The sequence below is a fragment of the Chiloscyllium punctatum genome, chromosome 38 (assembly GCF_047496795.1).
Source record: "Chiloscyllium punctatum isolate Juve2018m chromosome 38, sChiPun1.3, whole genome shotgun sequence".
Taxonomy (NCBI): domain Eukaryota; kingdom Metazoa; phylum Chordata; class Chondrichthyes; order Orectolobiformes; family Hemiscylliidae; genus Chiloscyllium; species Chiloscyllium punctatum.
Genome location: NC_092776.1, coordinates 28,066,763 through 28,072,762, shown reverse-complemented (window position 1 = coordinate 28,072,762; position 6,000 = coordinate 28,066,763).

Genomic DNA, 6,000 nt, shown 5'->3' with positions numbered 1-6,000 from the left:
ATGAATCACTTTGCATTTATCCAGGTTGAACTCCATCTGTTACTTCTCAGCCCAGCTTTTCATCCTGTCACTTTCTTAATATAGCCTGCAACAGCCTTTGACACTATGTACAACACCACTGACCTTTGTGTCATCAGCAAACTTACGAACCCACTCTTCCACTTCTTCATCCAAGTAACTTATAAAAACTACAAAGAGCAAAGGTCCAAGCCAGATCCCTGCAGTGCACCACTGGTCACCGAACTCCAGGCAAAATACTTGCCATCCACGATCACTTGCTATCTTCTTTCAGCCAGCCAATTCTGTATCCAGACAGCCAAATCTCCCTGTATCCCATAACTTCTAGCTTTCTGAAAGAGCTTACTGTGGGGAACCTTATCAAATGCCTTACTGAAATCCATATACACACACCCACTGCATGACCTTCATCAACTTGTCTTGTCACATCCTCAAGAACTCAATAAGGCTTGTGAGGCACTGGAACTGAATCATCATAAGCCTACTAATTGTCCTTGTGAGCTTAGATTTTGGCAATTCTGTACCTCTATCTTAGATTATCATGGAAGTGAATAGCTATTTTGGAAGTTGGAATGAAGAGCTGCACAGTGTGAACTGAATGAGGAGGAAAGTAAGAACACCAATGCATAAGGTTTGTATTCTGGCCACAGTCCAGCTAAACATTGAGAGAATGGAGGATCTTTTTAGAGATGATTCTTCCTGGGTGTGTACTTAGTGCCTTGATGGCTAGATGGGTGCAATCAATGATGCCCAGTGTTTGGGGATATCCAGCAATAGAGGTGATTATGCTACACTTTGTCATTGCGCTGCACTCTATCTGTAAATTTTAAGCATGGCACAGGTTTTGCAACAAGGACATCAGTGATTGGTGGGATGTGATGATATACAGATACCTGTGTGATGCTGGAGCAGTACACTCTTTAAAATGTACAAGAGATGAAGAAGTTCAAGGCCACAGTAACTTTGATGGCTCCTGGCAAAGGATGGTGAATCGTGGTGTGAGATCTTCCAAGGTGAAGACACAAATCTCTGTGACCATCTGCCTGAAGAGTTGCAGTTTCTCCCAGCATTGGTTCTCTGTCATTAGGTCATATTGGTGATAAATGCAATGTGAAGGTATGGCTTCTGTGGATTTTCTGACCTTGTGCTTTTTTTCTGCCCCATAATACCTGGACTATTTTCTTCCTGTGAAAGATGTTGCCCCTTATTGTCATTGGATGCAAAGATAGAGAGTTGTTCTCCCATTACAAGTTGCTGCCCCTGTATTCAGGTTGGAAGCCTTGACCTCTCCTCTCAGACCTAGCAGTGCCAGCAAAGTGACACTACTTTTGTTACCTGAGAACTTATCGACCATTCTTCCTACGGCATGCACTTACCTGATGGCAACTGGGCCACCCTCTGAAACATTCTCCTTTTTATACATTTGCTAACTTCTGAGGGTTACAATAGCTGGCTCCCCATGTGTATCTGCCTTCATGCACCAGGGTGGCTCTAAACCCGAGTACAGCTCTAAAACCACCACAATCTGAACATGGCCCTCAAAGAGTAAATTGACTCCATCTGCTTTGGTGAATCTTGCCATTGCTGGTAACTATAGCTAAAAACTAGCAGGGCAGTCAGCACAGTTTTTGTCATTCACCCACCTCCATTGTGGAGCCTAGAAATCCATCTATTGTGTGAAGTGAATGAAGTATGTTCTTTGCAACTATTTCTCAGACTGCTTGCTTGCTGCAATGAACCCAAACAACTTAACAATTCATATCCAACCTCATCATATCCACCTTTAAACTGGCGAGACAGCTTTACGAAAGAACACACACAAAAGTACCAGATTTACAGTTCACAATAAATTCTACTATTAAAACTTTGATTTATGCTATTGTGCGGTTATTTTGGCGTAGCAGAAGCATTATACAAAATATAAACATCCAATCGTTTACTCAATCTATGACCCAAACTTGTAATGGCTGGGTTGTGGATCATTCAGAAAGCCTTTTATAATAAACATCAAATTGATAAAGATAAATTTTCCATCATCTTCTCCCATGTGCTTGTCTTTTTTTTTTATTTGCTCTGTGCGTATCTCCAGAACTGTATGCCTTGCTTTAACATGAAATAAAATAATTCAAATCTCAGCTGGATAACTTAAATTGGTACAATTAATGTTCTCTCATAGTTTGAAATGCCACAATTTATTTATGCAGAACAACATTTTTTAAAAGAAGAAAGCCAGTCAGTTCTTACTGTTACCAAAATATGAATAAACAATCACTAATACCTCTCATGTTGAGCATGTTTTCAGAAAGTGGACTTTGTGCCTTTCAACAGGCAATCCAAATGATATCTTTGCAACCCAGCAGCAGAATAATGTTGCATAATTATAATAATTATATTACATTAGTGCTATTTCCAAAAACAGTATATTCTATGACACAATGAAGAATTGTCACTAGGAGAATCGTACGTTTAAAACTTTGATATTTGTACTTCAAAATATATAATTTCAGGTCAAGTAACACTCCTCAACCTTACCAGGATCGTGTTTAGCAGGTTGAGCAGGCTGCAACCTAGCCTTTGTTTTCATGACATTGTCACATGCAGCAGTAGTGCCTTGTTCCAATTTACCTTGAAACAACACTGCTATTTCACTACTAAAATATAAATGCAAACTATGTTGTATTGGGTATCTCAAGCATTTAAGGTGGGGGAGATATTCCCATTACTGTCTACTGTCCAGTAACTCCTATTGGTTGCACAATTGGATAAAACAGAAATTATTTTGTCTCTGATAGCTCACCACCAAATAGCATAGTGATTATGAAAATTACTAACTGTACTTGATGGCAGTGATACTGGTGCCCAGCTTATTGTGTGAGGAAGGTTTTTTTCATTTCTCAGCATCCTTTTTCAAAACACAAATGTTTAAAATTAACTTTTCTGCTGATTGCTTTTGTTTAAAACATTTGGGGAATATTTTGCCTGAAATGTTATTGTATTCAAGAGTATCACTTTATTAGGTAAAGCTGGCTGGCAGTAATAACTGAATCCAACATTGTGATTTAACAGAAGATTTATGTATTAAGATTTCGTGAGCCCAAAAATCTAAAATTAATTTCCACTGCTGTGGAAATCCTCAAGATTGCAAAGTGATGCTCCAGACAACATGTGCATTCTGGCTTGTGTTCAACACCTCAGGGCCATGTGTTTGAAATTAACTGAAGAAGGTTTTGTAAATTTTCCATCCCCATGGAAACTGTTATTTGTTTCAACATGATTGTTCCTTTAAATGTGAGCTTGATTTTAAAACATTTTTGTATTATGCTGTCCTGCAAAGTTAGCAGTCTCCATTCTGTACTCATGTGAGTCATGTGAGTTGTCATGTGACTAATATTATAAATTAACTTTCTCAGTGTGTTGTCAGACCACACTGCAATCTAAGGCATGTTTAGCTTTTATGAGACTTATCAGGGTTAGTGTGATGCTTTTAGAAGTACACCTCCTATGAGCTGATCATAGTAGTTCAGTAATTGCAACATTGCAGAAGAAATCTGTCGACCATAGACGGCTGCCTCCCTGGACCAATACGTAGGTTATGGTGGATGGAGGAGACCCAAAAGTAGAAAAAGCATGATACAATAGCATAAAAAAGTGGTACCCTTTTAGAGGGAGCAAATCCAATGGTAAATGTAGATTATATGCCCAAATTGGGAATAAACTTAGACCTTGTCTCTATTTTAATAATTTACAGTTTATGGCCTGAGAACAGGATGCTGATCTAATGTCAGCACAGAGGAACCTCGATCATCCTGCATTCGATTATCTGAATTTTGGATCATCCAAACAAGATTGCAAGGCCCCGATGCTTGGCTAAACTGTGTTACCCAGAATTTGATTACCCGAATATTTGATTTGCTGAACAAAATACTCCCCGCCCATGTCAGGCAGATAATCGAGGTTCCTCTGTATTCCATTGTTGGGCCTCTTGTCTCCTGCAGCAACCCTCAGGTGAATCTTAGGATTCCGGAAGGTGGAAAATAATGGGATGGAGATGGATCGAGGCTGACACTTGCTGTCAGGAGCATTGTGGAGTCAGATTAAGTATTACTCCTTACTCCACATTAATGTTTTTGTAAATCATATTTTAAAGTGCTAGTCACTGTTTAGGCGACTGGATTCTGGATTAGTGGTGCTGGAAGAGCACAGCAGTTCAGGCAGCATCCGAGGAGCAGTAAAATCAACGTTTCGGGCAAAAGCCTTTCATCAGGAATAAAGGTTTATTCCTGATGAAGGGCTTTTGTCCGAAACGTCGATTTTACTTGCTCCTTGGATGCGGCCTGAACTGCTGTACTCTTCCAGCACCACTAATCCAGAATCTGGTTTCCAGCATCTGCAGTCATTTTTTTACCTACTGTTTAGGCAACAGCAAGCTTGAAGAGTGACACAAGCCTAATTTGTATGCATCTGATCAACAGACTCTGATATATATACAAATAAGTAAAGATTTGATACAGGATGATTTGCATTCCAAATAGCATAAGTAGCATGCAATAAAGCTAAGCAATCCCAAAACTACTAGATAAAATCTAACCTCTGCAGTTCAGTACATCAAGTCATAAATAATGGTAGTCAGGTTGCTGGAGATGCTTCCACAATATCCCCGTCCTCGATGAAAGTGCCAACACCAGTGCAATAAACAAGACAAATCATGTAATAGTGCAGTATTGATCTCTCGATAGTCCAACAGCTATCAATATTCTGTTGGCATTTTTAAATTCATTTATGGATTTGGGTAGCAGCATTACCCATCCTTAATTGCTCTTGAGAAGTTGGTGAACCACTGTATTGAATTTCTATATCACATGGGCAGTTAGATATGCTCAAAGTGCTGTTAGGGAAGGAGTTCCAGGATTTTAACTTAGTGACAGTGAAGAAAAGGTGATATAATTCAAAATCAGGATATTGCGTGGCTTGGAGCATAACATTTAGGTGGTAGTGTTTTAATGCATCTGCTGCCCTTGTCCTTCTAGGTAGGAGAGGCAATTAGTTTGGAAGTTGAAGTAAAAGCATACGAGATAACCACTTTGGAACATTTAGATCAGGAGTTTGGAAACTGGAAAGGCCCTTGGCAACAATGGAATTTGTGAAGACTCTTGCAAGTGGAAGCGATTTTCTTCCAAAATGTATAATTAGTTAATATGACAATGTGCAACTCAAAGTTCTTGAATATAACATATTGCCGTAGTTGATATTGATGCTAAGGGAAAGGCACTGTCGAATTTTCCTAGGCAATAAGAGGCAGGTTTGAATATGATGTCAGGAATTATATCCACTAAATGTGATGATTTGTGATTTAACGGATGGGAAGAATCCTGACATCATCCTTCCTGCTCCAAGATTTATTGCTGTCAGATTGAAGGTAGTCCGGGAATGTCAGTGTGGGGCTTACCATTTGAAACTTCTTTGCCAATCACCTATCTTGCCCCCCAAGATCCTAGATTCTCTGTCTCTAGCACTGTCTATAGGTTTGCAGATTACATTTCTACTGCTGTTTTATTTGGCCACTTCCATCCACAAGTGTTTGGTTGGAGAGGCCTCCCATCCTTGTCTCCCATGATAATACCCATGAGGATGGCCTCAACCGGGACCTGGGGTTCATGTCACACTACAAGTGACCTCACTACACTATACATTCTCTCTCTCACACACACACACACACACACCCTTACATACTCATGCACTCACGCACACTCTCATACACACACACATACACCCCCCACACTCACACCCACGCGCACACCCTTATACTCTGTCACACTCACATACATACATGCTCACACACACTCACACACTCTCCTTCACCTCACACACTTTCTTTTTCTCTCCCTCACATGCACACATAAATTTATGGGGTGGATTTGTATTTGCAGATATATTCTATTTTGCTCAAAGAACACACAATCTGCAGGCAGTCACTGCTGGCAG